The sequence below is a fragment of the Mastomys coucha genome, unplaced genomic scaffold (assembly GCF_008632895.1).
Source record: "Mastomys coucha isolate ucsf_1 unplaced genomic scaffold, UCSF_Mcou_1 pScaffold22, whole genome shotgun sequence".
NCBI lineage: Eukaryota > Metazoa > Chordata > Mammalia > Rodentia > Muridae > Mastomys > Mastomys coucha.
The window spans coordinates 137,788,732-137,797,067 of NW_022196905.1; the positions used below are offsets into that span (position 1 = coordinate 137,788,732).

An 8,336-nucleotide genomic window follows, 5' to 3' on the forward strand; every position below is an offset into this window, starting at 1 on the left:
TGCACCACCACCGCCCGGTAGTCTTTGATTTTTCTTAACCCTGATTTTAATAATGGTTTTTAAATGTGTTAACCTCCCTTCTAGGCCACCACCCACCAGAGGTGGTGATAAAGAAAGGTTATTAGGATCCGGGGGTGGGGGTGCAGTGGAACTGTTAAGAAATGGTTCTTTGGAGCAAATCCTATCTGTGTTGTCAGGAAATCAACAGTTCAGCTCACAGGAATCATCAGTTGTAGCTCAATCCATTTGCAAACACTTCACAAATACACCAGCAGTCCAGTTCACTAGTACTGGGATAGCAAACACAAATCAGCAATGGTGGCATGACCTAGCAGAGACAGCCAGACCTCAGCTGGGGGAACCAGGACCACCAGGGATGCCAGGAGACATTCTCAGCAGTGCCTCTCTCGACAAAGCAAAGATCAGTGAGGCCAAGAAACCAAGAAGTGTTGTAAATCTAGCTATGCAAGCCCGCCACCACTGTCCATTGAGTCCTATTTATACTCCCTCCAAACACAATGTGTCCACCACTGCCTCGCCTCAGCACGTGAGTCTGTAACAGCTGACATCACTCTGCCATTGGCCCAAGTCCTCAGAAATGGCAAGAAGCCACAGGAACCTCTCGAGAAGTTTTCTGGTGCATTTCTCTCCATGGAGTCCTGACAAATGGAGCTCAACAACGCATGTAAGGGTGTAATCAATATGTGTGGGTCATTAGTGAAGAATTCCTTATTCATGTATCCTTTCACGTGTTTGCTTTAGTAAAACATCCTTTACCTGTGTCTGCTTCAGCAAAATGTTCCTTCACAAGTCCGCCTTAATGAATCATGCCTTCACCCATGTCCACTTCAGGAAAACCCTTCTTCACGAGTTTGCCACAGCAAAACACCATCCAACACAAATGACTTTCCAAAGAATCCAGAAGTTTCCACTTCACAGGGAGGTTCTGGAAGATCCAGACTAGGGGACTCACTAAGGTGTTTCTGGTGGCTACTGGAAAAGAGAGAGCTGATAGATACCAAAAAGTTGCAGAATACAGCAAATGGAAAAGGAGCAGGAAGCAGGCCCTTCCTTAAAAGAAAAGGCGATCTCATCAGGAGGGGAGGCCCTGTCTCCAGAAAGGATCTATGTGCATACTGTATTGAAACAGGCCAAATGGAAGAACAAATATCCCAAGAGACAGAAGAGGGAATCAAAAGTGTTGGAAATAGAAGATCTGAGTGACTGAGGGTGTAGGGGCTCGAACCCCCTCCATGAGCCCTAGGTAAGCCTAAAGGGGAAGGGGAAGCCAATAGATTTCCTGGTAGATACTAGGGCACAAAGTTCAATCTTGAAACAACCCATGGGGCCCCTATCAAAAAAAAAATGGATCCAAGAGGCTACTGGGACTGATCAATATTCATGAACTATCCAAAGAAAAGTGAATATTAGGAATGGGATGAGAATATTTTTGGTCACTCCAGGGTGCCTATATCCACTCCTAGGCTGAGACCGCCTAACCAAAATGGGAGCACAGATCCACTTTGGCCCAGAGGGAGTACAGGTCCTAAACAGAAATGGACCTAACATGTACTGACTGTGGCATTAGAAGAATATAACCTCTATATTACACCTCCTCTAAATATTAATAAGGACCCATACACAGAGAGGATACGGGGGAAAATCCCAGGGGTATGGACTGAGAAAAATCCCACAGGGTGGCCAGACATTGTGCCCCAATCCTGTTGTAGCTAAACGTCAATGCCAGCCTGGTCAGAGTCTGCCAATACCCCATGCCTAGAGAAGCAGGATAGGGAACAGTGTCACACATAGCTGGACTCCTGGAGCAGTGGATAGTGGTCCCTTGTCAATCACCTGGAACGCACCCCATCTGCCAGTAAGAAAACCCCACTCCAATGACTATCAGATCATACAAGGCTTACGGGAAGTCAACAGAAGAGTAGAAGACATTCACCCCATGGTTCCCAACCCTCACACCCTGCCGAGCAGTCTGCCTCCCAAATTAGATATTATCTTAGTTAGGGTTTCATTGCTGTGAACATATACCATGACCAAGGCAACTCTTATAAGAACAACATTCAATTGGGGCTGGTTCACAGGTTCAGAGGTTCAGTCTGTTATCATCAAGGTGGGATCACGGCCAAGTCTGGGCAGGCATGGTGCAGGAGGAGCTGAGAGTTCTGCATCTTCATCTGAAGGCTGCTAGCAGAATACTGACTTCTAGGCAGCTAGAATGAGAGACTTATAACCCACACCCATAGTGACACACCTACTCCAACAGGGACACACCTTCTACTCTTTGGGATGAGTACATACAAACCATGACAGATATCTATACCATACTGGATCTTAAGGATACCTTCATTAGTTTGCTACTAGCCCTAGCTAGTTAACCTTTGTTCACTCTCCCAATGGAATGATTGGGAGAGTGGATTCAATGGGCAGCTAACATGGACCAGGCTGCCACAAGAATTCAAGAACTTGCCTATCATCTTTAATGAGGCATTGCATTAAGACCTGGGTAAGTAGAGGCAGGCCTACCCCCAAATAACTCTCTTGCAGTACATTGATGACTTGCTCGTAGCTGCCCCAGATGAAGGCACCTGCATTTGGCAACTGATGCCTTGCTCAGAGAGCTAGACTGGATGGGCTATCAGGTGAAGTGGAAACTTAAGGGTTCTCTGAAAGTCAATTGGATGGTGTTTTGCTGGGGCAAACATGTGAAGGAATGTTTCACTGAGGCAGACACAAGAAAGAGGATATTCTGCTAAAGCAAGCACGTGAAAGGACACGTGATGAAGGATCTAACAACAAGCTAACAACAAGCATGTATTAGTCTGCTTTACATTGCTTAGTTGAGCTCCATTTGTTGGGACCCCAAGAACTCGAGCTGATTGGATACATGTGCTGAGGCAAGGCATGTGGAGGACACGTGATGTTTGAAGGGTACAAATATGACTCCACAGAGTGAGCTTGGCTTGTGAGTCTTGAGTCTTCCCTGATCTTCTAATTCCCTGAGAGAGGCACAGCCTAGAACTTCTCTTGGTGTACCTGTTGATCCCTCCTGCTGACCTGAATTGAGGCTGAAGCCTGGTTGTCTCTGCTAGGTCATATCACTGCTGTTGCTAACCAGACTCTATCAAACTGGACTGCTAATATATCCATGACATGTTTGCGAGTAGATCGAGCTGCTGCTGCCTGTTAACCTGTGAAACAAACTGCCGATTTCCAGACAACACAGACAGTAGTTGCTCTAAAGAACCTTTCTAAACAGGTCCATTTCCCCTGTATCCCTTCTTTCCCACTACCTCTGGTGGGTGGTGGGCTCCAAGGGATGTTAAAGTGTTTAAGAACCATCATTAAAAATAAGGTTTGAAAAAGTTAAAATTACAATATATAAGTTCATATGATAAACAATAGAGTTAGATCTGTGCTCTGATGCTGGTCTCCAGAGTCTGACTCCCGGAGATCGTGATCTCTGTCTCTACTCTCCCTTCACTTCCTGGCCCCGTTCCCATAGCTGGTGCATGAACAGCCCTCCACACTCCCAGTGTTTCACAGGCAGGTAAGTGGACCTCTCCAAGCATTATGGGCAACTCCAACTCTCAGTGTAGAGATAGTCAGCTGAAAGTGTTAAAAGGGATTTTGGATAGTAGGCAACTTAGATTTTCTGACAGGCAATTCAACACATTTTATGAAAAAGTCTTGGACCTTTGTCCTTGGCTGCTACTAGGGCAGGTGTGGGATGAAAGCACATGGGAAAATGTGGTTTGGGCAGCACAGCCCAAGGAACATGAGGCCTCCCTGTCTCCTTCTTCCATCCCATTGTTCATCTCTCCCGGGCTGCCTTCGAGGCTCTGCATTGCCACCCGTCCCAGTTGCCACCCAGATAATGGCAGCAGAGACTGAGTTGGCAGAAGGGGAGGGAGGAAGATGACTTGGGTGAGATGGGAAAGTCTCCTGCTATACCTGTAAAAAACTACGCAGCCATTGATGACACCTTGGCTGCCCTTGAAAAGGAAGGCACAGCCAAGAGGCTCTACCCTCTGTTGGATGAGTCTGAAAATGGAAGTGATGGAGAATCAGAGGCTGAGTCCTATCATGTGGACTATTCCTATAGGGCAAAATCAGGCCTGGATGAGGTAGAAATTGGAAGGCACCATATTTGGAGTTATCATAGTCACAGGGGCGGAGCCAACTTACCTCCAAAACGAGGAAGTACCCACTTCTTGGAAAGTCCATTTGGGGCCTCAAGTAAAAGGTGTGGGTGGCTTTACTGCTTCCTAGCAGACTGTCCAACCCATAATTTCACAAGACAATAACTGCAATCAACAAGCCATTTGGCCTCTATTCCTATTGAACTTGTCAAATAACTCATGGGACAGAGATGCACTTGAGGACATGGATATTGTGGTTACAACAGATAATAAGGCCTTTTATGATGACTGCATAATCCAGGATAGACTGGATATGCAGCACCCCCAATTCTGGTACCTGTTGCTGACACAGGGTTCTAGTCGACCTTCAAACTCACTTGGAACTCTGATGATCTATAGAAGGTGGAACAATGGCCTCTGGGTGTGACAAACACACTGAATTACTAAAGTTTATGGAAGAACAATTACAATAAGGGCACACAGAAACCTCAACAAGCCCTTGGAACTCACCAATATTTGTTATCAAGAAAAAATTGGGGAAATTTAGATTGTTTACATGATTTCTTGTTTGTTTGTTTGTTTGTTTTGTTTTGTTTTTTTGAGGCAGGGTTTCTCTGTATAGCCCTGGCTGTCCTGGAACTCACTCTGTGGACCAGGCTTTTTTTTTTTTTTAAAGCCTACAGCACCCAGTATTCCCAGGTGGTCTCCCATCCAAGTACTAACCAGGCCCCGACCCTTCTTAGCTTCTGAGATCAGACGAGATGGGGAGCTTTCAAGGTGGTATGGCCATGGACTGTTTACATGATTTAAGAGCTATTAATACAACCATGCAGTCTCTGGGAGCCACTCAACCAGGTCTCCCTGCATTGTTAGCTATACCATGGACCTGTTATATAATAACTATAGATATTGAAGACTGTTTCTTCTCCATGCCCCTATGAACTATGCAATGGTTTACATTATCAGTGCCAGCAATTCATTGTCAGACACCCGTGCAGCTTCATCAATGGAAGGTGCTGCCTCAGGGAATGAAAACAGCCCCAGTATCTGCCAGGTGTATGTGTGGGAGGCCTTACGATCTGTAAGAGGTGATTGCTTTATCATCCACTACATGGATGATATTCTTATTGGCCATCTTAACTCTGAGCAGGTCCAAAGAAAACTAACTGTATGCTCTGATTTTTCAAAAGCTACTTACTTATAATAAGGGTTCTTGAACGATTTGACCTCTCTTCTAGCTCACCACCCACCAGAGGTGGTAGAAAAGAAAGGTTATTAGGATACAAGGGATGTGAACCTGTTTAGAAATAGTTCTTTGGAACAGATCCAATTTGCATTGTCAAGATATCAGAAGTTCAGTTCACAAGAATCAGCAGCAGCAGCTTGATCCACATGCAAACACCATTCACGAATCAGCAACCACAGGTCGATCCAGAAGAAGCTGTGCGCTCTGCTGTGCACTGTTTAGAAGTAGTTCCTTGGGACGATTTTGATCTACAATTGTCAGGATACCTGCAGTCCAATTCAGTAGTGTCAGGACAGCAAACACGAATCAGCAGCTGTGGCACAACCCAGCAGAAACAGCCAGGCCTCAACTGAATCAGCATGAGTCTGCATGAGGGACCAGGACCAGCAGGGGCCAGGAGTTCTCTGTTGTGCCTCTCTCAGCAAAATGAAGATCAGTAAAGATGTGAGACCAATGAAGCGAAGTGTTGCAAAGCTAGCTATGTGTATAGCAGCACAAAAGATGCAAAGACAGGAGGAGCCCTACCTATTTCTAGGTCACACCATCACAGCTGGTATTATTAAGCCTTATAAGCTTCAATTCTCCTTCCCCATACCTACTACTCTAGCATCTATGAAAACCTTTCTGGGAAATTTAACCTGGATGCAACCTGGTTTGCCTATCACACCTGGGCAATTAGCTGTAGCATTAATTTTTTCAAAGCCTACTTTTAATGATGGCTCTTAAACACTTTAACCTCCCTTCTATCCTGCCATCCACCAGAAGTAGTAGAAAAGAAAGGTTATTAGGATATGAGGGAGGTGGACCTGTTTAGAGATGGTTCTTTGGAGTAAATCCCATCTGCATTGTCAGGAAATCAGTAGTTCATTTCACAGATCAGCAGCAGTAGCCCAGTCCACTCGAAAACACTTCACAGACATACCAACAGTCTAGTTAGGTAGAGTCAGGATAGCAGCAATGGTGACACAACCTAACAAGAAGAGCCAGGCCTCAGCAAAAGTCAGCAGGAGGGATTTGGACCAGCAGGGATACCTGGAGTTCTCAGCTGTGCTTCTCTCAGTGAACTGAAGATCAGCAAGGATGAGAGACCAAGAAGTGTTGCAGAGCCCACTCTATATGCAAGCCCCTCTCACAGTCTGTCGAGTCCTACTTATACTCCCTGAAAGCATCACGTGTCTTCCATGGGTCTTGCCTCATCACAGGTCTTGCCTTAGCATGTGAGTCTGTCTCAGCTGACATCATTCTGCCAATCAGCCCAAGTCCACAGAATCTGCAGCACACCACTAGAAGGTTTTTGGTGCATTTCTCTCTATGGAGTCCCAACAAGAGGCATTAAACTATGCAGTGTAAGATGGACCAATACATGCATGTCGTTAGCAAAGAATCCTTTATCACGTGTCCTTTCATGTGCTTGCTTTAGCAAAACATCCTTTCACCTGTGTCTGCTTCAGCAAAATGTTCCTTCATATGTTTTCCCCAGTAAACCACCATCTGACACAACTGACTTTGACCCTTAAGTTTCCACTTCGACTAGCCTCCCTTTTCAGCTCCCAGTGGGGCCTAAAAAGGCAAAAGATGTTATCACAATCACCACAAAGCCTAGAGAAACTCTCAAAGTAGTTAATGATGGTCTTCAATGGGCCTGCCTTTGCAAATATGATTCTGCTCTAGAGCTCTGGGGCTGGTTTCCCCAGGAAAGCCCTCCCTACTGGAGCTCTCTTTCAACCTCCTGACAGGATCCTCTATTGATGTCGTCTTGCTTACTCTTCTGCATCCACAATAACACCATATATAGATGGCACTTTTCTTACAACTGCTAAGGTGCTAAAAATGGCCCTTACAGTCCTTAACAGATCTCCTGAAATGATAGTATTGTGGCTTTCCCAGGACCTTCTGGCTTGGTGCCTAAGCTCCTCGCCCTCATTGGCCTAGGTATTTTAAACAAATTATCAGAGAAGATTAGACAACCATTTTCCAGGACATAAACTCTTTTCCATTTTGCCTATGATGGACCTGCCTGTACACCACCAATTATCAGAACACCCTATCCCTAAGGCAGGCAGCTGTTGGCTTTACAGTCTGCATTTGGGTATATTATTCACCCCCCAGGAAACAAAAAGCCAACAATATTTAAGAAAACTTTCACAGGGTCCATGCAATTAGAATTTCTAGCCGTCCTCTCATTGTTCAGAGATTGGCCAAATCCCATTGATACATTTAGTGATGGTCAATATGTAACTACCATAACTGAATCCTTACTTTTAGCTGCCTCAGACCCACCGAGAGGCCTTTATATCCAGCCATGACTCAACTGTCGACCCTGCTTGAGATGTGCTTAACCTCCCTGGATGCCTCACACAGAGCAATGAGCAAATAGCCTGGTGGCATCCTTCCTTGACCTGCCACTAAATCAGGCTCGAGCCCTACACTCTCCATCCCATAATTCTGCATTTCCCTGCACAAGCTGTTTCTCCAATCGACATAAGCTTCATGCAAGCATCTGATAGGAACTTGCACTGCTTGTGAACAATTACTACCCTTGGCACCCCTCCAGCCAAATGGAGTGAACCCCTGTGGCCTGGGGCCAAATGCCCTATGGCAAATGGATGTGACAGATGTAACAGAATTTGGCCGCCCCCAAAATGTAGATACATAGATCAATCGATACCTTCTCCTCTTACATCTTTGCCACCTCACAACCCAAGGAAAACAAGAATGGCAATTGCATCCATGAAAAAGGAAATGTTGTGATGGCCGTGCCCTTTGTGCCTGCATCTGCCAGTGGCAAATTTGCCTCTTTTTGCAAAGAATATGGAATAAGCCACTCCACTGGAATACCTCATAACCCCCAAGGACAAGCCATCACTGAATGAGCCCAGCCTTCCCTCAAAACAATTAAAGAGAGAGAGAGAGCCAAGGGCTAAGGCCTCAGG

At 45.6% G+C, this 8,336-nt stretch overlaps 1 pseudogene; it reads right to left on the bottom strand.

Annotated features, from left to right (window-relative positions):
• Positions 1-4,831: 4,831 nt before the first annotated feature.
• LOC116071748 lies at positions 4,832-4,951 on the bottom strand (annotated as a pseudogene).
• Between the last annotated feature and the right edge of the window lie 3,385 nt (positions 4,952-8,336).